The sequence below is a fragment of the Acinonyx jubatus genome, chromosome B1 (genome assembly GCF_027475565.1).
Source record: "Acinonyx jubatus isolate Ajub_Pintada_27869175 chromosome B1, VMU_Ajub_asm_v1.0, whole genome shotgun sequence".
Lineage (NCBI taxonomy): Eukaryota > Metazoa > Chordata > Mammalia > Carnivora > Felidae > Acinonyx > Acinonyx jubatus.
Window position 1 is genome coordinate 140,278,691 of NC_069382.1, and position 27,941 is coordinate 140,306,631.

At 43.3% G+C, this 27,941-nt stretch overlaps 1 protein-coding gene across 5 annotated transcripts in view; it reads right to left on the bottom strand.

Moving 5' to 3' along the window:
* The window catches only part of SHROOM3 (shroom family member 3), a 321,642-nt gene that overhangs the window by 171,804 nt on the left and 121,897 nt on the right, over positions 1 to 27,941 (bottom strand). The window contains exons 1-2 of one of the 5 annotated variants that reach the window (XM_027058749.2): positions 9,177 to 9,759; positions 4,590 to 4,715 (exon numbers count right to left, since the gene is read on the bottom strand). The exons of 3 other annotated variants lie outside the window; for them this stretch is intronic. The gene's annotated coding sequence lies outside the window, so the exon portion shown is untranslated. Of the gene's footprint in view, positions 1 to 4,589; positions 4,716 to 9,176; positions 9,760 to 27,941 lie in introns of those variants that run through there. One more of the 5 variants, XM_027058745.2, reaches the window with a different exon arrangement.

Here is a 27,941-nt window from a genome sequence, read left to right on the forward strand (position 1 = left end):
ATAGCCCCAAGAGATAAATCATTCTTGATCTACACCAATCATGGCATTCTGACTTCATTGCCAGTTATTAGTCTATTCATGGGCATAGGACACAACCTTAGCTAATGAGATCTGACTCAAAGAAAAGTTTGCAGGAGGGATTTTGGAAACGCATTCTTCATTCTTGATAAAATACACAAAACTGAGACTCCTTCCTGCCCTTGGACAAAATTGTGTGAGTATATGATGCCTGGAGCTGCAGCAGCCTTCTTGTAATCATGAGGGGGCAAATCTGGGGATGAAAATCATCATGCTAAAGATGGTAGAATGGAAAGAGATGAGCCTGGAGCCTTGATGACATCACTATGCCATTCGATTAACCGTGGAACCACGTTTTCCAGGAAGCTAGTCTGCAAGAAGAATAATGGAACTGATGTTTAAAGTGAACTAAAATGAGGGACTATGCAATCCAGTGAGAAAGTGAATAGCTGCCTACTTGCCAAATCATAACAAACGCTAATGGTTAGTGTTCTCTTACCACGTGTCAGGCAGTGTTCCAAGTGCCTTAGACGTATGGTCTCATTTAATCTATACAACAATGCAACCAATAGATACTTTCATTATTTCCTACTTTTCAGGTGACTTGATAAGGTCCAGAAATAGTGAATAATTTATCCAAGGTCACAAACTCAGCAATGCCAAGGTGGGAACGCACACTAGGCTTCTGACTCCTTCTGACTGAATCATTTGGTTAAACCTAAAGAGTTCCTGGCTTCCTACAATTGGATTTCCATAAGCTTCTTTCATATCTGTGCAAAGAACCCCTTTTTAAAAAAAAAATTTTAATGTTTTATTCTTGAGAGAGACAGAGTGAAAGAAAGCAGGGGAGGGGTAGAGAGAGAGGGAGACAGAATCCAAAGCAGGCTCCAGGCTCCGAGCTGTCAGCACAGAGCCCAACGCAGGACTCAGACTCACCGCAAGGTCATGACCTGAGGTGAGTTGGACACCCAACCGACTGAGCCACCCAGGCACCCCTAAAGAACCTTTTTTTAATCCGAGCTGGTATGAGTGGGTTTATGTTCACTGTACCCAAATATTCCCCCAGGCACTGGCATTGGCCAGACTCAGGCTTTCTTTCTCCACCCCATAATAAGTCTGTGAGTCTCAATATCCATATGTTAGATGCACTGAGTCCAAATCCCGCATTAAAACTCTGAGTCAGAGGAATTCATGGTTCCCTGGTTTGTCCCCTCCCCAATTCTCACGTGGCAGGTGTGTCTGAGGGCACAACTTTTTGGGGGAGCGCACTTTTATGGGCACTATTTCCAGTGGGATGTGACTACTAACATGTCAATAGACACCTGATAAGGGATGCAACTGTTGACGCTGGTTCAAATAACTGCCCTATTAAACCCTCACGTCTAATTGTACCTGTTTTGTAACCTCAAAATTTTTGTGTTAAGTGACAGCCCACAATCACATATGTCTCTGTAGCTCCGTGCGATCAGGAAGGCATTTCTATGGCCTTCCTACTGTTTATTCATGTCACACCCTCACTCCCTCACTCATTCAACAAATATTTGAGTATCTGCCATGGCCCAGGTACTATGCTAGGCACTGGGTATCAACAGGTTACATTCTCTGCCCTCACAGAGGGCAATAAAGTGTAATGATATGCCAGATCACTTGTTTCTCTAATCCACAGGACAGCCACGACAAATGAAAAAGGCACACAGGACCAGACAGAACATTTTGTGGGCATATCCAATGTATGAGTTAAGAGTGCAGACCCTGCCGGCCGACTGCCTGGGTTCAGTCACAGCTCTGTCACTGCGTGACCTTGGATAGATTAGTTACTGAACTGGTTATATCAATTATATAATGATTAAATGGGGATTAAAAGTGTAGCTGTGTTCATAGGGTAGTTATGACAGCATTTTAATAAATCATGTAGAACAGAACAAGTATAATACAAGTGTTCGTTCAATAGAAAAAATGAGCTGTAGCCTGTTCCACCCACTGATCATAACTTAGCAACTTTGCAGCAAGCAGTAGTGCTATGACAACATGCTAACCTCAGAATCTGCAAATGGAACATAGCATGGTCAGCCCCGGGGAGGACCGGGACTCCAGACGCCAGGACCAGGGCACCACTGCAGGAGTCTGACCAGCCTGGCCACCCCTTACCAAAGTAAAATAGAGCTTCTACAACCAGTTGTTTCTTGCTCTTAGAATCCCCAGACTAAGATGTTGGTGAAAGAGAATTTGGGGTGCCTGGGTGCTCAGTCAGTTAAGCATCCAACTCGATTTTGGCTCAGGTCATAATCTCACGGTTGGTGGGATCAAGCCCCACAGCAGGCTCTGTGTTGACAGCACAGAGCCTGCTTGGGATTCTCTCTCTCCCTCTCTCTCTGCCCCTCCCCCACTCATGCTCTGTCTCTCTCTCTGTCCCTCAAAAATGAATGTTAAAAAAAAATTTTTTTTAAAGAGAGAATGTAAGGTGACTTTCCTGCAGAGTTCAGTTTTCAATAAGCAGATCTTAGAAGAAAGGAGAACCACAAATTTGGAAGAAATTTTTGAAGTCAAGCTGGAGTCCAAATGTTGGACAACCCCTCTGACCGTTGGTTACCCATCCTCTCCCGGAACATTTCCATTGATGAGAATGTACATTTTTAGAGAGCCTTTCTCTTTATTGCTCATCAAGTTGCCGTCAAGTTTTTTCTTTAATTGTTTCCAAACCATTTATTTTGGTTCTGGAGCAAAGATAGCCCCAATTCTAAATGGTGGTCTTCAAATGCCTGGAGAAAAGGTTTCCCTCTTTTCTAATTTCTGAGCTAGTCATCACTTGACGTGAGTTACGACCCATATCCTTCAAGTTCAAAGGAGGACATCAATAGAATCTAGACACTCAAAGGTGTGTCCGGGAAGGTTATTTTGAGAGAGGGTTCTTGAACTGCCTTTGAAATCCAATCTTGCTTCTGGGCTCTGGAGAGAAGGAAAAGACCCTGATTCCTCATTTTCATTATATCTGCAATACATTCCTTCCCTCCTCAAATCCTGTGGCCTAGAGAAGGGTATTGACATCAAAACTCAAACATGAGTACATTACAATAGCATATGAATTCAGTGGAATTTAATAGGATTTTGTAGCTGAAACTTAAGCCAAATGTCTCAAAATACACCTGTCCTTGGAGAGTACGGACTTTGTACTTTCATAATAGAAACAATGGTTTGGCTGAAACAAGGCCAATTTTTATTTTTTATTTATTTATTTTTTTAAGGCCAGTTTTTAAAAAGTACACTTTTCCCTCTATATGTGTGAAGATATAGAATTGGGACCTTTTTAGGTGATAGAATTGAATACTTAGGGAGCCAAGCTTGAGAGTTTAATTCTCTTAAGAACAATCGGTTTTGATCTGAACAAAGCTGTCTTCTGTGTGCTCACATCATCCTGTATTTAAATCCCAGGTAGCAGTAATAATAAACAAATGGACAATTGCTAACCATTATGGAAAATTTTCTATGTCATTGGCACTCTGCTAAAGGTTTTACACAAATGATTTCATTGAAACCTGTCAACAGAACAGCTCAGTGAAGTAAGTCATAGGGTTCATTCAGAAGAAAAGCCAAATGCCTTCTGGTGGCCCAGAAGGCCTTGACCTCTGTCCCTCCTTACACTGGCCTCTCCTCTTCCTCACACAAGTCCTTTATATTTTCCTCCCAGGGCCTTTGCACCTGCTGTTCTCTCTGTTTCCAGTGCTCTTCCCCAGCTCACCATAAGCCTCGTTCTCTCCCCTCCTTCAAGCCTTTTTTCAAATGTCACCTTGGTGGGGTCTTCTCCAACATCCCTTTAAGAAACGGCAATATCCCTCTCTGCCATGATATGCCTATCATATATCACACTTCCCTGCTTTATGTGTTTCCATGAAAGTTATTTTATAATCTTCAACACAAGTCACATATTTGGGGGTTTGTTACCTGTCTCCCTTGACCAGAACGTGTGCAAAAATTTTTGTCTACATTTGTTCATGACCCTAAACCCAGCATCTAGAAGTAAAGCTAGCACATGGTAGGTATTCCATAAATATTTACTGGTTAAATTTTTTACATGGGGCAATAGGCACAGAGAGGGTAAGTGGTCTGGCTTTTTACAGAAAGAAAGACTTCTTAGGAACCCACAGTCCAGATGTCCATATCCATTTCCTTTGACCATCAGGGGCAGTACATCAGATCTGAATAATACTTCATGAGTCGAAACACACACCGTCAATCAAGAATATAAAGAAGCGTTTATGTTCTATATTCAAGAATGGCATATACGTACGCCTGTTGGAATATCTTGCGACTCCCCTGGGACATTTTACTTGGTAAGACTGGAAGGAAATTTTAAAACGTCAAACTGAAAACGGAAGAGGATATAAAGTTCTCATGAAAATATTTTCGCAGGGTTGTACAACGGCAAGAGTGACGGCCTGTAATCCTCCTTCATAAATGCCATTCACATTCAAGGATTGTTTTCCCGAGTGCCTTTTATGGGATTACATTTAACCTTCCACACAATGCAGAAATCCAATTGGCAGATGAGGAACATGCTCTAAGAGGTTGCTTACCTTCCTAAAATAGCCCCATAAGTGCCAGAACTTGGGATATAATTCTCTTGTCTCTATCTGGTGTACCTGCCCCTGTGGAAACAGCTGCTGGTTAGGCTTCAGGTGTTCATCATTTTCCAGACTCTCCTATCTGGAGGAACAAACTTGGTTTTTGTAGATGGCTAATTTAATGCCTCATCAATTGAAAAATAACAAACGACAGACACTACTTCCCCTCTGTCTTTTTTAAAGGGCTACTGTTAACACAGATTCAAGAGACTCATATTGGAACACACATATGGTCACAGGAAAACTAGCACCTTTGTCTGAAGTTCATTTCACTAACTAAACAGCCAGGCTTATAAAGCTCACGTTATTACAGAGGGAAAAATGCAGCTGCCGACAGGGTCGTTAAATGCAACAAACACCAGAAAAATCTCAAAACACCGACCACTTTTTTCTGAACCATATATTTGCCAATTTTTTCTCCACGGCTTTGGAAACTTGTTTCCATCTCTACCCCTTTTCCAAAAAGAATTCTACCGTAGGCAAAAAATAAAAAAATAAAAAATTAAGACCTCAAAACCAAGTACAAATTGCTCATTTAAAGAGCAGGCATTAAGGATGTGGGGGCTTTTCTTCCTTAAAAGCTCATCATTCTGTAGAAAGAATCCGAATCCTGTCCTGATTCTTCGTGAGCAATGGAGCAGTTTTGGGTTTTGTGTTAGTTAATTTTAATTAAAAAAAGGGGGGGGGCACCATTCTTGAGAAGCTGTTGCTACGAGACTTCCTGAGCCTCAACAGATGGCCACAGAGCGGTTCTCAGCCCTGAGCTCTGCGCTGTGAAGCCCTCCACTCAGGCATACCATTAACATTCCTGAAATACCTTTGGAGGCGATGCGGGCCAGCGCCCTCAGACTGGCTCACCCGCAGCTCCTCGGCTGGCCTCCCTTGTCAAGGGGCCCAGGCTGAAATCTGTTGTAAACGAATGATCAGGCCTCTCTAGGAAAAGGCCAGAGCGGAGAGGTTGCTTTCCTTCTCTGTTAAGCTTTGGACAAACATTAACAACAAATCCCTGGGGTCGTGAGCTGTTTGGGTGAGCACGTGGGCACACATACATGTGCACAAATACATGTACACACGTGTGCACATGCACATGCACGCACACCAACCCCCATGCCCCATTCACTTCCTTGTTTGTAAGCCCCTGACCCCCTCTCCCAGCCACAGAGTGATCCAGTTAAGACAGCAGCATATTTTTGGACTGAAGCATTTTTAGTGCCCAAACAGAACTGCTGAGCGAGAGGTTTAGGGCTTTCTGATTTCTCTTTTGACAGAAAGACAGAAAAGGAAGGTGCAGCGCATAGGATTTGAGTTTCTACATCCTCGCTAGTTTCTTGGTGCTATTGGACAAATCATTCCCTTTCATCACCTTTCTCTCTCTTCCCAACTGCCATGATGATACTGACCTACATGCATAAGATGGACGGATTAATGAGGCGTGTTTAATAAACAACCTAGAAACCACTGCATAAATATCAGGTCAGTAAGACCAGCCTCCACTGCTGCCAGGGAAAAGATAAGGCAGGGACTTGGGAGACCGGACCTCGGGGTCCGAGTGCCGGGACCACCCCCCTGAAGGTCTGCTCTGGAATGCTGACCACAGTTATTGGAGGAAAAAGTCTCCTCGTAGCTTTATTGGTCACTGAGGAGCTTTGGTACTTGGAAAAAAACAAGGATTCTAAACAGCCATAGCTTTTCAGGGTGGGGCTCATTTAAATTCTATCCCCAGAGCTGTCGCTTTAAAACCGGGTCTGGACTGTACAAGAAAAGTCCTACTTAAAGTATCTGACGCCAGTGCTCACTGGATCACTTGACAGAACATCAGAGCAGTCCCAAGTTTCAGTTCACAGAAGTTTTTTAAAAGCTTTTTGCCCAATGATATCAGATGATAAGCTACAAATACCACATGGTCTCCATCATTTGACATTTATTTTTTAGTCCTGTCTGCCCAACTAAGAGGCCTGACACTGCTTAAGCTCCTGCCTTCCAAAACCATCCATTTGTCCTGAGGAATGGTCTCCCCTTTGTCTCCCAAATGTGAACATTAGGATTGCTGGAAAGGTGTTTTTTGTTTTTTGGGTTTTTTTTTTTTAATATGCCTTTTAGAGGTTTGGCCTAACAAGAAAGGCCATTTTTTTCCTATTAACCAGACATCAAAATTAAAATGAAGCTACCTATAGAGGAGTAGACATGAAAAGCTGCTTCTTTTTCCATGTGTCTGGAGCTAAGGACCCAGCTTGTTTGTCTGTCGCTGTGGCCACAGCACATTGAGCAAAGGGAACTTTCACCCAGCTGTTCTGGCTTCTGAGCTCACAGGCCTGCCCAGCTTAGCAAAGTCAGGGGCAAAAGGCTGAGATCAGGGCCATTCAGAGGGAGGGAGGGAGGGAGAGAACAAGAGGGGGAGGGAGAGAGGCGGCTGACGTAGGCAGCTTTCATTTGCATAACTGAATGTTTCAAGCAGAGCCAATGGGACACACAATGTGTGTCTGGGAGGGGGAGGCTGAGTGTGCTCTATTATGTCCCATTGTGTGTTGTCCACAACACCAGAAGGGACCTTCACCAAGCTGCACTGGAGGGAGTCAGGCAGGCATTCCACAGTTGTAGAAGGGATACTTTTAAAAATTGTCACCAGAGAAAAAATGAATTTAAGGTATTAATTCCCTGTCCCAATCTAACTCTCTAACGCTATTGTTCTTGGGATGAAATGTATGCGTGTGTGTCTTAACAACTGTGTTAAATTACATATTTGGGGGTCCCCGAATACTGTGCAGATATGTACAATGGCTTTCTATGTGAATGTGAAATGTGGGGTTTCCATGACTTCATTTTTAACCAGAAATAAAGAAGTTTTTCGACTAACTCAGTCTGCCTGTCTGTACCTTTTTAAATCACTGGGGTTTTTATGAATAGTGTTTTGTGGGGATTTTTTTAAAGATCATGATTAGAGCTAAGATAATATTTGTCCTCCTCCATACAAAAATGACTTGTCCTTGCCCCAGGAAATCATCTTTGGTTTATACACACTCTAGGTTGTAATTCCTAAGGGAAGGTAGATTTTTGAAATTTAAATTGATGCTGAATACACAATATTTATTTAGCTTTCCAACATCCATTTCTCCTTTAACTCCCTCGACATTTATAAATTTACTTGGCATCTACCTCTACCTACCAACCAATCTAATTTTTCACTTATCATCAATCACCTGTACTATTTGCACACACATAATATTTAAAATGGGGTGACCACACCCCACCCCATGGGTAATGTTATTCTTGATGCTTTCATTCACCAAAGCAGTCATTTTTAGTACTTATATTCAGTATTACTACTGTGCTGAATGTATTAGAGGAAAGTGTTTTTAGAAAAACAAGGTAGCTAACAGATGAGAAAGATGGAAATTTCCAACTGGCTACAAACATGGTAAGAAAAAGATCTATTTCAGGATAATTGACATAGCTTGCGAGGGAACGGTTTCTGAATGCTTGTCTGCTTTTACACCACCTCTATCTGTACTCTCCATTATTGTTTACTACTTGAACAAATCATTCCGAGCTGGTGAATTAAGAAAGCTTTGTTTCATGGACGGTGTTTATATCTTTGGAGTTAATACAGTGGGAAAAGTAGTCTCAGAACCTCTTTGGATTTATAAGTGGACCTTCACCCACTTGTAGAAATTTCTCATTAAAAATATCAAAATCAAAGGGAAAATCACTTCCTCCCTATCACAACAAAACAGGCCAGGGGGTAAACACTAGTCCCAAGCCACTAGCCTTTTTGCCAACCTTGAATTAGTAAACCCGAGCATTATTACATGTATGCTGATAGCTGCCCAAGAGGGGAGACAGGACGGTCCCTGAAGTATCTGTCAATCAACTTACAAGGCAAATGAAATCAGGACAGACCTTAATATTCCTAAGCATGTCACTGTTGCTTGAATTTAGGTGCTTGAATTTAGAAACTGCCTTTTCCTCAAATATCAGGATGGGCGAAGCGAGCCAAGCAATACAATCAAACCCCTCACGGAAGTGAAATTCACTAATTCTACCATGTTGAACAAACCTTAGAAAGAAAAACTGCTTTCGTTATCGCAAAAGGAAAAGTTAAAGACAGCTTTAAAAATAAGTGGTAATTAGAATCAGATTATAAGTTCTGGGGTTGCATTGAAAGGAGCCAAGATAGTCAAACTGACTTTATCTTATTGCATGAGCTGGCATGTGTATTTGCTGGCCTTGATTAAAAGTTACTTTATTCTGTCATCATTTGGGCATCTCATCAAATAGGAAGGAGTGCACAGTGAGGTGTCAACTGCCTGCAAGTGTCACAACAACTTGTCGAGTACCCCCCTCCCCATTTAGATCTTTATTTATGCCTTCGGATCACTTTGCCAACGCTTCTGACAGCCGAATAACATAGTGATTTCATCATAAAGGTCTAAACTAAACAACGACCCTGCCTCTCTTTCATTTACCTTCCCAATACTGGCATTTCTGTCAAGATCAATGTAGAAATAATGTCGAGAAATATCTGGTTTAAAATGGACTTACCTTAAGGACGTCTAGGCCGGCAGGTCCGTTGTCCTCAGTTATCTGTTGAACACCTCTGTCCAGCATGACACTGGGCCATGCTGGCCTGCCGAGGGGGCTCAGTGGCTTGGGGGGAAGGTGACCTAGAGGCACGATTCTGGCACGGAAAGAAGCCACGGGCACCAGCCCCAGGAAGGCCAGAGCTAAGACACAGGTGTTTGACACCACCGAGGCACCTCTGCTCAGAACCTGCAATCAAACGGCTGCCCTGATTAGGCAAGTACAAAAGGCAGTTCAGATTACTACCCTCCTCCCAACCAATCGCCAGCCAGCCTGCCTGACAGCAGCAGGCCCCCTGTCGTAAGGGGAAGTACACGGGCCAGAACCTGAGAACCGGTTTCTACGGTGGCGGTGGCGGCCAGGTCCCGCGTGCACTCCCGCCCTGCACGCTGGAGAAGCTGTTTGTCAGACTGTTGTAAGGAGAGCTTGTGGTAACTGGCAAGCCATCTCCTGCCCTTCCCCAAAGAGTGTCTCTCCAGGTCCTTTGACCTATAAACACCACGCACCCTGAGTACAAAGTGAAGGTAAGGAAGAATGAATGGCTTTGGTAGCTTTAACCACTGAGTGCCCCTGTCTGCTCCCTCCCTCCCCTTGCGAATATCCACTACGGTTTCTCTGCAGCTGCATAAGTTCAATTTTTAATTAGTTATGCTTTGTGCAAGCAACAGTTTCTCATAGAAACTAGGAGAAGGCAAGGGAGAATCAAATAAGAAGAAAAATCTTTCCACGGCTCTTGTGTCCAGCAATAAAATTCAATATTGTAAAAATCACCTCCGACAGAAAAACGTATAAACACAGTGCTTATAAAGCAAAACAATGACATTACAGCACTGCGTTTTAAAATTCAGCACAAGTGAAGTGCCATGGAGTTCACCTTTGTGGATGGAGTCCTAACAGGTTTCCTAAACTACAACCAGCTAAAGGAATTTTGCTTAAATCTATCATCTGAGCCTCGGAGGCCACAATCCTTTGCAGCTGTATGGAGAAGTAGTGCTTGATTCAAGTTTTGGTATTTGCCCCAGACTGTACGGGTCAGCTTAACAGTAACCATAGACACAAAGAGAGAGAAAAGGAATAGCGCACACGGAAAAAGCCAGTCTTCAAGTGTGTCTGAGTGCGCGGGTATGTAAATGCATTTTCATCAGTTTACAGCTGCTGTGGTGGGAAAAAACAAATTATAGGATCCACAGCTAATCTGTAAACCTTGCTACAAACTTGTAAGAAGACTTTTACATTATTTTTTAGGTGTGGAAAAAAAGAAGAGGGAAAGGGAGCATGCCCCCAGAGACCTGCTCGCGCGTGCACATGCGCGTGCGCACACACACACACACACACACACACACTCAAACAACAGAAGTCTGAAATCACAGAAAGCATTACAGTCTAAATACAGTAGTAATCTCCATTCCAGACACCAAGAAAGTCGAAAGAATCCCTGAAGGTGTTGTTACATTTCAAAGGTGAGACTAATTTTATTTAAAGACAGTTCCTGTATTAACAAGAAGGGCTGTCTCTCCAGACTGTTCCACTTGAATTCCAGAGCTATTTATGTATTTATACTGTGAATTCTAAGGAAATAGGATTGAGGCAAGTGCAAGATGGGAACAGTGGTCAGGATGGGGCAGAAAATCATCTTGCAGAAGACAGACATCCCACTGGATCATGTACCACATGCGTTCTTCCCAAAGTCGCCAGCTATCCTTTTAAGAAGGCAAAATCCTTATCCCGGTTTTGTTTTCCTCCCCTACTCTATAACCTCCCCAAACACCACAACTAAATTGCACGTCCTTCCTTCCTAGGCTACCCCCACAAAGCCAGAGGTCAAGAGCAGCCGGGCCACAAAATTCATTTTGAATGTGTCAAATTTAATAACCTCCTGCCGCTGACCAGGAGCTTGCCTCCGCAGCACAGAATGACAACTGGCTACTCTTGACATCTGTCTATCACAATCACCCATCTAATATGGGAATGCCATTCCCTCAAATGGCAGAACACTCAACAATGGTTTAAACGAGCCAGATGTCTCCTCCCTCTTCATTTCACCAGGGTTTTCCTTCTAGTCCTGCTCTGCCCAACCCCAGCTCACTTCAAACCCACTCTCCTCTAACTTGGCTGTGGCAACATCCTCAACAGATTAGTGGCTCCGGGGGACTGTGGACATTGTGTAAGGTCTTCATGGCTGCTTTGTTACATTAGAAGAGAAGATTTCTTCATGAGGTTCTTTACAGAAGCTAAAACAAGCAGGCAAGTAAAAGAAAAAAATATTACTGAAGCACTGAATCACCTGCCTTTTCACAAATTATGAGATGAATAAGACAATTGCTGTTCTATTTACAAAGAATGGAAACCTATGTAGTACCAGACTGAACCACATTAAACTGTTGATATTTGACCACTTTTGGTCTACCGCAATAGCAATTTCATGTGAGTCAACCTGTAGTTGAACTACAGCTAAGTACTACACAACTAGTCGATAGTTACTATGTTGCATTCTCTAATCATCACCACAATTCCATAAATACTATAATTATTGTTACAGCTTCACAGATTGAAGGAACGGGGGGCTTGGGGAGGTTGAGGAACATGTTGAAAATGTCCAGCTCACAAGCAGCCAAGCTGGGATTCACACTGTGGCAACGTGACTTTTCAGAGCCCACGCTTTGAACCACCAACCTCCGCAAAGGAGAATCTGAATTCTGATTTTGGTATTCACTTAGCTTCGTGACCCTGGACCAGTTACTAAACTTCTCTAAGCCTCCGTGTCCTCTCCTTGGAAATAGGACTGATAATAGAATCCATCTGACGTGAGGACCAAACACAATAATTAATGTAAGTAAAGCACTTAGCACGTTGTCTGGCCCTCGGGAAGAGCTCAAATGTTACCTAATAGTAGTGGTATGGGCGGGATGATCACTCTCCCACCTGCACCAGGACCAGAAGGGAGACAGCACACGGTGTGTCCCCATCACCCTTTGCCATGGTCCGGTGGCCACTCATGGGCAGAAAGACAGTGGAGTCTGGGGTCCTTCAGTCTGGAAGTGACACCTGTCATAGTCAGCACACATTACTTCGGCGTGTAGGAAGTTCTTCACACAAAAGCGTACACCAGCTCCCCCTCATTTAGAAGAGAGAGCACCCACGCCAGGCCGGCCCCTCACAGACGCCCCTGGTAAAATCTGCTCTCAGCCCCGTCTTCTATTTCCTGCTTACTCTACTTCAGATTTCTGTTGAGAATCTGAAACCCTTTCACAAACACCTTAGACTTCTCATTCATTTCCTACCTCGCTTCTTTGGCAATCAGCAGTACAGGGTTATGCAATCCGTGTTTGAAGACACATTGATGGTCTAATCTAGAAGCAATGCTATGGAACCCAGAAGGCGGAGGTTGGGCTCTCCCTTCTGGTTCTGCCACTGACCTGCTAAGTGACCTTGAACAAGCCACTTATCGTCTCTGGGCTCTAGTCCTCACTCTAATCCTAAGGACATCACTAAGTGTCCTTCCAGCACTAATATCTGCGGTAAAGAGAGAATAAAAGAATACTAGATGAGATTTTAAAGGAATACGGGGTTTTTATCTTTCCTTTTCTCTAAAAGCTAGTACATCTACTCAGGGACACCCTATTTTCTTCTGTTTACCTTTTTAAAAACAAGCCCACAGGCAGGAGAGTTTTATGTTACTCTTGATAAATCAAGATAGAGAGCCTTGATCTCAGAATGCCAGATTTCCACTGGTATTTTTCCTTAATGATTTGCACATGTCCCTGTGGGGTGCGATTTGCGGTTAGACACGGGGATCTGTGGAGAAAAAGCCTCACAACATAAAGTAGAAAATGTGGTTTCCTTGCTTATTTTCAATTTCTTTTTGGCTATGAATCATAGTTACACTGTTCTCCAGAAGTGTAAGTTAGACTCATCCATGTGTAAGGTATTTGATTGCCTGGCACTTAGCTGCCAGGCCTTATATTTTTATGATATGCTCCAGAGCTCAAAGTACTTTTTACAGAATATGCTTTCATTTTTATATTATTTTATTTTTAATCTTTTAATTTGAGCACAGCTGACACACAATGTTACCTTAGTTTCAGGTGTACAACCCAGTGATTCAACTTCTCTCTATGTTGTGCTACACAGAGTATGTTTTTAAAAATTAAAAGCTTGTCCTCAATACTCCCAGGAGGAATTGAAAGAATTTTATGAATGGAGGCGATAGAAACAATCTCTTGGCCTCTGGCCCGCTTTCTTTTCACAGAGCACTCACCACCTTCTAACATACTGTATAACTTATATACATATCGTATGTATTGTTCATTTCCTCTGCTCACAAGAATGTCAGCTTTGCAAGGGGAGAGACATTTGCTTTAATCGTGGCTGACTCCCAAGCATCTAGAGCAATGACTGACATATAGTGTATATTCAATAAATAAATTAAACTTTATAAAGTCACATAAATAATTCAGGTAGAATTAGTACCCTGCACATCTCACTTTTAGAAGTCACACTCTTTCAGCGTGCCTGGATGGCTCAGTTGGTTAAGCGTCCGACTTTGGCTCAGGTCACGATCTCACAGGTTGTGGGTTCGAGCCCCACAGTGGGCTCTGTGTGACAGCTCAGAGGCTGGAGACTGCTTCAGATTCTGTGTCTCCCTCTCTCGCTGCCCCTCCCCTGCTCGTGCTCTGTCTCTCTCTCTCTCTCTCAAAAATAAATAAACATTGAAAAAAACTTCTTAAAAAAAAAAAGGAACTCACACTGTTTCATTAGAAGGAAGAGTAGGTCACACTGGCAAGGATAATTATGATGACCAAGGTGATGATGATGCGTGAGGCGAAAAAAGTAAACTTTTGTGGAGTTCAGAATTAGTTAAGCTCAGCTCTGCAAGTTCCCACATAGAAGTTGCAGGCTAAAAGAAAACTGGGCAGGGAGCCTAAAAAGAAACTTAATAAGCTCAGTTTCTCTTTTCTAGCCCATTTTTGTTTAATTTCATGGGAAATTATCTTTGCTGGAGAACTCCATGTGTGTCTAAAGGAGTCAGCTCCTTGAGGACACTTTAAGGAAAGCGGACACGCCCCCAGCTGAGCCATGCTCACTTTGTACTTAAACATTTTTTATCCCAGTCTGACCGCACACCAACATCAAGGTTGATGAGATCATGCCTGTAGGCCTCTGAGAGTCATAAAAGATGTCAGTTAAGTCCAAAGTATTAATACACAATATCTTCCCGGTATAGTAATTGTAGGACAGACATAAACCAGAAATCAGAAGGCATGACATTTTTTCACTGCTGGTCTTAATCATGCGAGTCACACTTTTCAATTTAAATTCTGAATCTCTTGTGCTCCCTTTGACCTTAGGGTCTGACACGCCAAAGGAACATATCAGTCCTGTTCATTTTTCTCTCTTCCCATTCTCTGTTTCTTTGGGGAAACCTAGGTATTTACTCACAAGAATGTTAGTGGCCAGAAGGTAGCAAGGCACGGCCTTAAGCTCAGTCACACCTTCAAAGTCCCAACACCCCAGATAGGGAACCCCAAGTGAACATTTAGTGCTAAGAATAGCAGGTAGAGGAATTACATTTGGGTTCACATTTTACCATTGGGATGAAAAGAATTCAGAAGAAACAGCATTGTAGAACACAAATGACAGCATTATTGATGAGTTGTTTCAAGTTCTAGGAAAATTACACAGCTAACGTAAAAAATGAATGAGGTGTAAAGGTAACAGCAAATATCAGTTACATTTACATACTTACATATGTACTTAGTTTATCAGCAGGGTGCTTACTATGTATCAGGAAGGATACTAAGTACTTTACATATTTTGTTTTAACTTCCAATAACCCTACTTGGAAAGTACTATTATTAAAATACCTACATTAGAGCTAAAGTGTCTCAGGCACAGAGAGTAAAAACTTGCTCAAGGTGGGGCACCTGGGTGGCTCAGTTGGTTGAGCCTCTGACCTCCGCTCAGGTCATGATCTCCGGGTTCGTGAGCTTGAGCCCCGCATCGGGCTCTGTGCTGACAGCTCAGAGCCTGGAGCCTGCTTCGGATTCTGTGCCTCCCTCTCTTTCTGCCCCTCCCCTGCTTATGCTCTGTCGCTCTCTGTCTCAAAAATAAATTAAAGTTAAAACAAAATTTTTTTTTGACTTGTCCGAGATCACAAAAGTAGCAAGTGGTGGTAACAGGATTTGAACCCAGGCAGCCTGACTTGAGAATATATGCACTTTCACACTACTGTGTATGTTAGACTCGTTATGACTTAGAAACGCGATGTGTACAATGTTTAGGAATTTGGGACGTTTTTCCAGCCAGCAGATTTCTCCTTAGGGAGAATATGCCATACCACCCCCAGCCAGATATCAGCAGAGATGATCAGCTCAATGGCGCCAGCCAGCAGTAACGAGAGAGGCTGTCAAGCAATTAGCCTGACGATAATTTGGTATAATAAAACCGGCTTCAAATCATAATTTAAACAGACAGTGTGGAGAACATTTTCCCTTTCTCTTTCCCTATCCTCCATCTTGTGCCATAGTACAAAGAGGCAGTTTGGCTCACAGTGAGGCTAGTGAACCCACATGCCTTGAAACGAAATGTGACAGGAGACACACAGGAGCAGGCAGTCAGCACCTTATGTAGGGGTTTTCACTCACTTGGCAAACATTTCATGAGGGCTCACCAGAGTGGGCACTGGAGAGGTCAGAAAGAGCAAGACGCCATAATTCCCTGCCTTAGTTTAGTATTAGAAAGTGTCAACCATCCCTCTCCCTCTCCTGGAGATGGAAAAAGATAGCTAGCCAACCTGGGTTTGGGTACCAGGCTGGCAAATTCAAATGCCTACTGGGCCAGGCAGAGTAAATGGGCAAAATGGCGGGTGTAAGATCATAGGAAGCTGTGGGGCCCCACCTCACCCGAAATGCGTACACGGAGTTCCAAGCCGCTGCTTCCAGATCAGATGTTTTGCCAGAAGACAGAAAGCCAGATTCTTACGTAAAACATTCAGATTTTGAACACAGATGAAACAAATGTTTGCAGGCCAAATATTTCCACAACATGTAGTTTTCAAATTCTGCCGAAGAACTTAATTAAATTCACTGAGTAGCATTTTAAAAATAAATTTGCTTTCATAGTAGATCTGGAATATGTAGACCTTCTGACCCTTATGGACCCCTCATTCAAATCATTTTTAAAATTTGTATTAAGATGTGTAGCATAGACATAGCATAGGTTGTGTAACATGCACTAATCTTATGTAAATGGTAAAAATGATAGTGAATATGTCCAGCTTCTGCATCAGGTTCCTTCTAGAATTTTCCAGCCCTCCACTTTCGACTTCCATCATTAATTTGTTTTGCCTGTTATTGCCTTGTTCAAATCTTAATCACAAGAAATTGATAACAGATTTAGTTGCTTCAGGTCTGAACAAAATAAAATTGGATTTAAACAAATGAAGGTACAACCAAAAAGAATCATGGTAAACCCAAATCAAGGAGTCCACTAACTTAGCCAAGGGCTTCTTAAAGTTCCACAAGTTCCACACATCTAGGGGCGCCTGGGTGGCTCAGTCAGCTAAGCATCCGACTTCGGCTCAGGTCATGATCTCATGGTCTGTGAGTTCGAGCCCTGCATCAGGCTCTGTGCTGACAGCTCGGAGCCTGGAGCCTGCTTCAGATTCTGTGTCTCCCTCTCTCTCTACCCCTCCCCTGTTCATGCTGTCTCTCTCTGTCTCAAAAATAAATAAACATTAAAAAAAAATTAGAAAAAAAATTTAGAAAAAAAAAAAGTTTCACACATCTATTCTTTCCAGTACCTAGCATTTTCTATGTGAATACCATATGCCAAGTATGCACTTGTCACTCTGTACAGAGTATCTCATTTAAGAATTACAAAAATCCTCTGAGATACAATTGAGAAAAAATCTATACCTACTGTACAGCTAAAGAAAACCAGACTTGCAGTAGGTTCTGAGCTAGATCCATGGCCAGTACAAAGGCAGGGCTGTTACAAAGCCCAGGTATTTATCCACCGGACTACAGAGCCTCCCTTAAAATTAGTAAATGGTGTGTTTTCTTAACGCTTCCCTGAGAGTGTGATACACTCCAATTCTTAACCAGGAGCATAATGAACCTTATTCAGTTTCGAATCTGACTAGGAATTCATGCTTCACATTATGAAGATTGGTAATGGTTGTAGCGGTATTGAAAGCCAATGTTTATCATGTAGGTCCCACATGCTTTACGGACCGAGTCAGCCAGGAAACCCACAGATACTTTTATTTTTAAAACAACTGAATGAACACAGTAAGTAAATATGTATGTGTATATATAATGTGTGTGTATTACACATTGTGTGTGTGTGTGTGTGTGTGTGTGTGTGTGTGTGTGTATCAGCTAACTTTTATTAGCATATGTCCTACCTAGCTTTATTTACCTAATTTCCTGGGACTCATGAGAACAGTGTCTTGTACAAATGTAGTCCTGAGACAGGAGGCAGATTTGGATGTTTAAAGATTTTTCTCTTGGGAAATTTGTGCAGCATGGAAATGGGATTAGAACTTCCTATAAGAGGGGCTTCCTGGTGATGAGTGGACTGCAAAAGGATTGCAGAGAACTTGTTTTGAAGCTGTGTTCTGCGTAGCAGACTCATTGTTTTCACTTAGGAGCAGTTCTCATTAGTTTTTTAACAAGATTGAGAAAACATGAATTGTTTATAGCAAAGAATATTATTTTACTGGGTGCGCAACTCACATATATGTTTTTGGGAGGTGGGCGGGCATCTAAAGCCCTGTCATCTGCCAATACCAACCGTTCATGGCTGCCTGTAGAGAAGGCAGGCTTATTCACCTGAAACCAAGTGATTGGAAGAGTAGAACAGTAAGAGGACTTACGAGGCCTTCTATTCAAACCAGTGGACAGAACTGCCAGGCCCTTCCCAGTGGCTCATTCTTTCGGCAAATGGGAAGAAGTTAAAGGCTTGCCAATACTTTTTTAGCTACACGGATATAGGCCACTAGGGATTCATTTACGCCCAACGCATTTTAGCCTCAGATATGCAAAAATTTCAAGTATATGTTACTTTTTATCTCAGTAGCCACACTGAGAGCAACTATCCTGTTTGACTCGCTTCTTCCTACATTTCAGGTAGCTCAGAAACTCAAGTAAGGTCTGGTAAAACACCCAGATTTCCCCAGAGCATCTGTTCCAAAATTTACATCTGAACTCTCAGATCCAGGATTATGTTCCACGGGCAACCTGCTGAGTTAGCCTCGCGACCTTTCCTCAAATCAATACCTGTTAAGCCATTTTTAACCCACGACTTTAATTTTTGCTTTAGTCGTGGTATTATTTTTTTTAATTTTATTTTTAAGTAAAATATTTTAATTGTGGTGAAATTCACATAACATGAAATTTACCATCTTAACCGTCTTTGAGGATGCGGTTCAGTGGTACAAAGTACAGCCCACCATCCTGTTCAGGATTCCTTTCATCTTATAGAACTGAAGCTCTGTAACCATAAAACAATAACTCCCCAGGCCCCTCTCCCCCACCCTCCAGGCCCTGGCAACCACCATTCTACTTTCCATATCTATGAACGTGGACTACTGTTCCCATAAGTGGAGCAGACAGTATTTGTCTTTTTGTGCCTGCTCGTTTCATTTAGCAATAACGTCCTCAAGGGTCGTCCACGCTGCAGCATGGAATTTCATCGTCTTTAAGACTGCAAACTCCTTGTTTTTAACTGTAAAGTGTTTCCAGTTTATCTAGCAAGTTAATAAATCAACTAGATGGAGGAGGAGTACTTGTGTGTTTAATAAGACTTTAGGCTTGGATACCATAAGCGAAGGGGGTGATAAAATTTGTTGAAATGCTGAAAGCTGTGGTTCTTCACGGTGCATCAGAATCACCTGGGAAGCTTGGTAAAGCACTGGCTGCTAAGCCCAAATCCTAGAATATCGAGTATAGTATAGTAGTATCTAGAGTGGGGCCAAAGACCTCGAATTTCACAAGAGTTCCTGGTCAGTGAACCATGCTTTTGAGAACTGCTGTACCCTATTGGGGGGGGGGGGAGGTAAACCTGAAGGATTCCAACACCAAATATTTGCCACAGTGCAAGAAGGCTACGCCTCCCACCTAAGATAGGAGGCACAGAGCAGAGTAAGAATAGTGAGAAAGTCCAGTCCTTGCAATCCCAGGGTATTGTGGGAATGAAGTGCAGAACGTGGCAAGTCAGAACAAAGCTGTGGGGACCACATCTGCTTTCGCCTGTCTGGCCTCAGGGAGAAGATGGCAAGCACAGGAGGTGAGTGAGGGGGATATTTAGGAAGCTGGGGACTCTTGGCTCCATCACTCCCTTTGAGGCTCTAGGGAAAGGTCACCGTGAGGAGTGCCTGGCCCACCTCAATTTAGGCAGACGTGAGATGCCAGCCGGTAGACTTGGAATGAGCGGCTATGAAGGTGTGAGATGATCCTGGGGCAGACCCCTGGGCTGGGCGTTGCTGAGATGGGGAACTTGGCAGACGCTGTGTCTGAAGCGAATGGGAACACAGCAGACTGAGTCTGCCAGTGGGAGTTGCTAGCAATCCCCAGGGGCAGGGCTCACGCCAGCTCTGAACACAGTGACCAGAAGACCATGGTCACAGCCAAGACACCAGGGGACAGCGTGCTCAAAGACCTACACTCATTACTGCCCCAAGCCCTCAGACACTATTTTGGCAAAGCAGCCAGGCAGTTGAAACAAAAGATGACATCTGAGAAAGAGGGCAATGTATGTTAAGAGACTGAGCATTACCTCAAGGGACTATTCCAACCATTAGACCAGCCTAGCTTCTAATTTGGCTGGGATGAAACTTTATATTTTTTGTTTCCTTGCTAACCAGCAGGTATGAGTTTGTGAGGAAGACCAGATTAAGTTCTGACAGAGTAAAGAATCACAGTTTAAAAAAATTTTTTTAAATGTTTATTCACTTTTGAGAGAAAGAGAGAGAGAGAGAATCAGCAGGGAAGGGGCAGAGAGAGAGGGAGAGACACAGAATCTGAAAGCAGGCTCCGGGCTCTGAGCTGTCAGCACAGAGCCTGAGGCGGGGCTTGAACCCACCAGCCTTAAGATCATGACCTGAGCTGAAGTAGGAGACTTAACCAACTGAGCCACCCAGGTGCCCCAAGAACCGTGTTTGTGGTTTTTTTTTTTTCTTCCTGTATGTCTAAGTTATCATTTGACTAGGGTTGTTAGGTAAAATCAGGGACATACTTTTACTAAAAAATTGTTATCTGAAATTCAAATATAACTGGGCATCCTGCATTTTGATTCGCTAAATGTGTCAGCCCTGCATGTGACCTACTACGATGTGCATGCACGTGGCTTTTAGAACATCCCCTTGCCCCACTGCTTACTTCAGTCCACAAATCTCAATCGTTACACGGTCTCATTATTGCACCACTTGAGGGCAACTGCCAAAGAGTTAAATCCCAATTTGTGAATCCTGGGTTTCAAGCTTGTGTTATTATTTCAGAAACAGTGGAGTAGCAGAGAACTAGCTGAGCATAAAACTCCCCCTGTAGACAATCTACAAAGGGGCAAATTCAACCTGAGACATACCAATGGCTTTCTTTTCACTGTGAAAAGAAACATTCATTTAGATGAATGTCCATCCAAACACGGACATTCACATTTGAATTGTTATAATACACCTGTAAATGATTTCCAAAATTGTGAAATGAGAAAGCATTTCAGCTATTCCGTGAGGATATATGATGTATCCTCTAACCCTCAGCTCCAGGGCACAGTTTCTGGCCACTCCTCAGAGCTGTGTCAGCCACACAGGCTGACATGGCCAAGGTCAGCCTTTTGAGGTTGAGGTCACCTTGTGCCCATGACTTGAAGGCTTCTAATGAGAAGACCCACCTATCTATCCATGGCTCCAGCCAATGTGTCACAGGGATAACACCATATTGATTACCTGCAAAATCACTTTTAAAAATATGAATAATAGTTTTATTACTGCTATTTGGTATTAGGGTAAGATTATATTGTTCTCAAAAGACTTCAGCTGTTCTTAGCCATGTCTTTAGGGCTTGGCTCACCTCCAGCAAGGTTCTGAGAAAGGGAGAAAGGGAAAGGTAAGTTCGAATGAGGAACCAGGAAAGAGGTGTGGAGGAACGATTCCTAGGTGAGGAAAAATTTGAGCCAGACGGGGTGGATGTGCAGAGAGCAGTGGGTCCTGAAACAAGGAGATTCATTAGGGTGCTGGCAAGAACAGGGCATAAAGACAGATTTCGTCTTCTCTAGAAGCTGGATCAGACCTCAGTTGAGTCACTCTGCAATGGATGGAGTTTTCTAGGGCTACGTGTCAGTACTCATAAAGCTAGCACTTAAACCCAGCATTATTTTTCCACCATCTACTATGTGGGAAAGAAGTGATATATGCTCCATGCTCTCTTACAAAATGATGAATGTGCCAACATTTCCATATTAAACAAGTGTCATAACCATTTAAAAATTACAGAACAAGTTGTGATCGGAATCAAGCGGTGGGGTGTGTTGTTTTGGGGGAAAATAAAAATATTGGGCTGTACTGATTTTTTTTTTTTTTAGTTTATTTATTTAGTTTGTGTGAGAGAGAGAGAGAGAGAGAGGCAGAGAGAGAGGGAGAGAGAGAATCCCAAGCGGGCTCCACGCTGTCAGCACAGACTCCAACACAGGGCTCCATCTCATGAACCGTGAGATCATGACCTGAGCCTAATGAAATCAAGTGTCAGACATTTAAGCAACTGAGCCACCCAGACGCCCCTGTATTGATTTCTTAATAACCATAAACCCCCCCCCTCCCCCCATCACTTCTCCCTTCTTGCTGTGTTGTTTCTCCCATTTCCGTCTTGACTGGCATGTGAACTTGATCCCACCGAATGAGTTAGACAAGATGGGAAGATTAATTTATTTAAGGGAATGCGAATCAACACTGCAGGGCAAACAAAAGGCACCAGTGGGCGACTGTCCTTAAAGCAAAACAAATAAAAGCACCAGCAGAATCAAACTGTGGTCACCCAGAGGCCGAAGAATCCACGTTGTTTCAGGGGTTTGAGCAATTACCGAAAACCAGCTCCTCTGAACACCTACTGGCTTAAACGTTGGGGCTCTTGTGTCAGATGGACTGGAGTTCAAATCCACACTTAATAGATGTGCCCCCTTGGCCAGGCTGCATGATGGAAAGTCTGGTTCCTGGCCTATTAAAGTAGCGTAATAATAACACCCATTTCATGGGTTGTTGTAAGAATTAAATGGGAGGATGAAATGCTTGGAACAGTCAGAGCCAACAAGTGAGAGCTTTCTAGAATTTTTTATCTAAAGGCAGCAGGCAAACTCATAAAGCAGAATTGATTCCTATATCTGATCTGAACTAATCCACATCTTCAGAACCTACTATGAATCTTACAAATGTGACTGCCCAGTTGGTCCAGTTCAACCACCTCATGTAAATTCAGCGTCAAGTGCCCCCACTCTTTTATCCTCTTTCCTTAATTTTGGGATGTTAATCCCAAGAAAATTTAATTCTAATACCACCCACGTCGTCTGCATTTAGGGGACAAGACAGGGGTGTCCATGAATTATTACACAAAAAGAAAAGACCTCTCACTATCGCAGGGCTGTTCCAAAAGGGTTAAGGATAAGTCAGCCTTTTCAGAACATTTTACAGAAAGGTCTCAAACTTAAATCTGCAACAATATGATGCCTTGTAAACTGACATGTTTGTAAAGAGGAAAAATGCAAGACGGATTAAATAAAACAAAACAAAATACTGTCGGTCTTAAATTCCTGAACATGAGTTTATTTTTCTGTTCGTTAGTATCTCGTAAAATGACCTGGAGTTTTTGACCTCTGCCCCTGACTTTGAGACAGTGATGGAAAGGGGATGACGAATCAAGAAGCAAAGGTTGAAAGGGCCCTTAATCCAAACACTGCTGGTCTCAGTAGGGATGCTGTTCAATGTTCGTGGGGCTGCAGCCCTGGGACACACTTACCATGAATTCCCACAGACGAATGTCGGTCCTCACGCCTCACCAAGTCAGTACTGTTTTTATGAAGGTGTCAGATGTGAAACTATGTAAACAGAGTGACACGGAGGCCATTCCTGCCTAGTGACCTGTACCAGAAAGGTCTATTTTTAGAAACTGCCGCAAGCTGCTCTGCCCTTGGAAAGAAGGCAAGCCCCACATTCTTGCTATTTTGGAACATTTCTGTGCATTTGGGTTGTGTTCTGAAATGTTTGCCAAAGAGTAAAGACAAGAACCATCCTCGATCTCTCAAGCTGAAAATCTGAATTTTGAATTTTACTTATTTTTCATGGCCAAGAAGGGGCATGAAGCTAGTCTTTTATTCCAAGGAATAACCAGGGCTGTGGGCTAAGGGGACAAGGGAAGATCATAGGAATGGCCTACGCAGCAGAGGAAAGCTACTGGCAAAGTTACTTGGCAAATTTGTTAAAAAGCAGGCCTCCCCCCAACCCCTAATCCTGAGAGTCTGATTTAAGGAAGAGTACAGACATTTGCATGTTAAACAGGCAAACGGGTGATTTTGAGGCCCTTAAAGTTCACACTTTGAGGGTTGCCTGGGTGGCTCCAATGGTTAGGCATCCAACTTCAGCTCAGATCACGATATCGGGGTTTGCGAGTTGGAGGCCCACATCGGGCTCTCTGCTTTCAGCCCAGGGCCAGCTTCGGATGCTCTAGCCCCGGCTCTCTCTGCCCCTCCCCCACTCATGCTGTCCCCCAAAAACAAACAAACATTAAAGTTCACACATTGCGGAAAACCCACTACAGGAAGAAGATAGGAAATCATGCAAGATGCTGAAGAGTGAGAAGCGAAAATCATCGAACAAAACATGAACACACCAAGTGGATCAGTTCTTTTCTATCAGAAAGGAAAAGCCATATGACTGAGGCAGAGCAGAGCCCTGGCATCGGAGTCATTACATATGCATGCCCTGACACAGCTGGCTTGGTGGTAGAAAACTTAGCTTCTCCTCCTCGGCCTGTGTTTCTAGCCCGGTGACCTAAGGCTGAGTCCTTCCATTTCTGGGGCCGTCAACTTACAGTAAGTAGGCAGCAGTTTCTCCAGAATGACTCTTCTTGGGGGTCAGAAGAGGGGCTCTACTCGTCCACTCCTAGACCAAAGTTCTTCTACATCTACAGTCACAAGCAGGTCACCTCTTTCCCTTGATTGTTTTTTCCTGACACATTGATTTCTGTCCAGTTTTGTTTGACTTTCACTGGCAGGAAACACAAGCCCCCATCCACCCTGTGTCCTGCTCTCTCACCTACATCTTCTGGACTCTGGGGCAGAAAAATTGGGCTAAAAGCAGGGAGGAAATCACTTCTCTTTGAAAAATATGGGGGGGGTGGGGAGGATGCCTGGGTGGTTCAGTCGGTTAAGCATCCAACTCTTGGTCTCAACTCAGGTCATGATCTCATGGTTTGTTAGATTGAACCCTGAATCAGACTGTGCTGACAGTGTGGAGCCTCCTTGGAATTCTCTCTCTTCCTCTCTCTCTCCCCCACTCTCAGAATAAATAAACTTTAAAAAAATAAGAAAGAAAAGGATGGGAATGCCTCCCTCTAACAAGTAGTAAGTAAGCAGCAGGTGTAGCATCTATTGGGTGACTATTCAGTGATTGGATAGGATTGCACCAAACCCAGGGCCATGTACTGTTTTCCTTGGCATATGTTGTCTTTATTATTACAGCCTTAATACAAAGTAGGGACAATTGTCTTCACTTCCCAGAGGAAAAACAAGGGAAGTAAGAGGGGAAAGTCAGTTGGCCCAGAACTCAGAGTCAGGAGTGGGTTGCACACCAAGGTCGGTCAGATTCAAAGCCAGAACTCTAACCACTGCCCAGCACTGCCGCTGGAGTAGGGGGCTTGGGGAAGGAATCTAAATCTCCACGTGACAAGGTGGCTGCAAGGCCTGCATTCCAGTGAGGCCAGCAGAGCTGGGGGACAGAGAAAAGCCACCAGAAGCATTCTGAAAGCTGAGTTCCCGGGACCTAACTCCCAGGCAAGAGCCCCAGAAGGCTACCTTACTAACAGGAGGCACAGGGGAGTGAATTAGGCCCATCTCGTTTCACAGAGGGGAGACATATCCTTTCAAATACAATCCTTCTTGGGTGGAGGATACAGGTGAAAAGTGTGGCCAGTTCAGTGACCGCAGTGGTCAGTTCTTAACCATGAGGGAACAGAGAGAGCAGTGAGGGTGAGCCCAACCTATCCAGTGAACTTTTAATGTAAGAAAAAGGACTACCCTGTCTAACGACATAATTCATAGCAGCCAACATTTATTTATATGGCAACTTACTCTACCAGCGAGGGAGATATTGCCATTACGTCCCTTCTGCAGACAGCGAAACTAAGGTAGAGGTTAAGGTCCTCAACCAGCAAATGGTAAGGCTGGGATTCAAAGTCACACAAACTGGCTGAGAGCCTGTACTCATAACCACCATGCCACCCGGCTGCTGTTGGGTAGAATTTTGTTTTCATTTCAGAGATATCCAGTGAGCACATATCATGTGCCAGGAACCATTCCAGGCACTGAAGACACCACACTGAACAAAATCGCTACTAGTATGGAGTTTATATTCTAAAGAAAGGAAGCAGAATGAGTAACTTTGCGCGTATGTCTCATAGGTAAAAAAATAAAAAAATAAGGGGTGTTAGGGATACAGCAGGAAAGGGGCTGCAATTTTTTTAATTATTATTTTAAATTATTAAAAAAAATGTTTTTTATTTTAGAGAGGGTGCAGAGGGGGAGAGAAAGAAAATCCCAAGGCTCCACGTTCAGCACAGAGCCCAATGTGGGGCTTGATCCCGTGACCCTGGGATCATGACCTGAGCTTAAATCAAGAGGTGGACACTCAGCCAAGTGAGCCACCCAGGTGCCTGGGGCTGCAATTTTTAATTGGCTGTACAGGGAAGGCTGACATTTGAGCAAATACCTAAAGGAAGTGAGGGGGCAAGTCAAAGGGGTATAATAAAAACTTTTTTAACTTATTTTTTTAAATAAATAATTTTTAAAATTATTTTTAAAAATCGTGAGTGTTGTACCTGGTGGTTCCGTCGAAGAGCAGGTGACTCTTGATCTCGGGGTCATGAGTTCGAGCCCCACGTTGGATTTAGAGATTACTTAACTAAATAAAAACTTTAAAAAAATAATAAAAAACTTAACTAACATGCAGCCACTAGTGAAAAAACAATGATTCTCTTTCACCACTTGCTCCTTTAAGTTATACAGGTGAAGGACAAAAGCTTACCAAAATGTCTCACTCCTGTGACTACACCATGAAATACTGTTTTAGGTGTCCAGGGCTCATGGGCCCTGCTTACTCACAAGTGACAGATAAAAATGGCTGATTCCTAACAGACACCCTTAAAGAAACATTCCAAAGGATCCTTTTAAAAATACTCCTTAGAGGGGCGCCTGGGTGGTTCAGTCGGTTGAGCGGCTGACTTCAGCTCAGGTCATGATCTCGCGGCCCATGAGTTCGAGCCCCACGTTAGGCTCTGTGGTGACAGCTCAGAGCCTGGAGCCTGTTTCAGATTCTGTGTCTCCCTCTCTCTGACCCTCCCCCTTTCATGCTCTGTCTTTCTCTGTCTCAAAAATAAATAAACATTAAAAAAAAAATTAAAAAAAAAATACTCCTTAGAGGTGCCTAGGTGGCTCATTGACTGTCGGACTTCGGCTCAGGTCATGATCTCACAGTTCACAGGTTCAAGCCCCGCATCAGGCTCTCTGCTGTCAGCAAAGAGCCTGCTTTGGATCCTCTGTCCCCCTCTCTCTCTGCCCCTCCCCTGCTTGTGCTATCTCTCTCAAAATAAATAAACTTTAAAAAATTTTTTTTTAATTTTAAAAATGCTCCTTAGATCCACAGTCCTCATGGAAACAATGTAGCAACCTTCCTACATAGACAATAAACACACTAACCAAGCAACCGTCCCCCCAACGATGGATAATTTTACACCTCCTACCCACTAAGCAAACAACATCAGACAGGAAGTCAGACAGCAGAATAAAGGGGGAGTGGAAATTTTGCATTTTTCAAATGCACTGACAAACTGTTATAGTTGACCCTTAAACATCCCGGGGTTTAGGGGCATTCGCCACTGCACAGTCAAAAATCTGTGCATAACTTTTGACTCCCCAAAAGCTTACCTACTCCTCGCCCACTGTTGACTGGAAGCCTTACTGAGAACAGTCTGTTCACATATCTCGCCTGTTACAGGGATTATAAACTGTATTGCTAAAATAAAGTCAGCTAGAGAAAAGGAAAGGGAATCATAAGGAAAAGAAAATACATGTACAGTGCTGTACTACACTTATTTAAAAAACAAAAAACAAAAAACCCTTGCATAAGTGGACCGGAGCAGTTCAAATCCGTGTTGTTCAAGGGTTGACTCTGCTACAACAGCAGTCCTGCAGCTAGTAAGCGGAGAGTGAGCCTCTAAACCGTGAGGCAGTTGAACAAACGTTTTAGTAACAGAGGCAACGGTGCAAAGAGGCTGACCTTAGAGCAGTTATTTTACTAAGGACTAAAAAGTCTCTTCAAGACTGCCACATGCGAGGACTCCGGAGGCAACAGAACCATGAGGAGGTGGTAACAAATACCTATTTGGGGTCACCACCTGAAATAGCAATGGTCGAAGGGGCACCTGGGTGGCTCCGTCTGTGGAGCGTCTGACTTTGGCTCAGGTC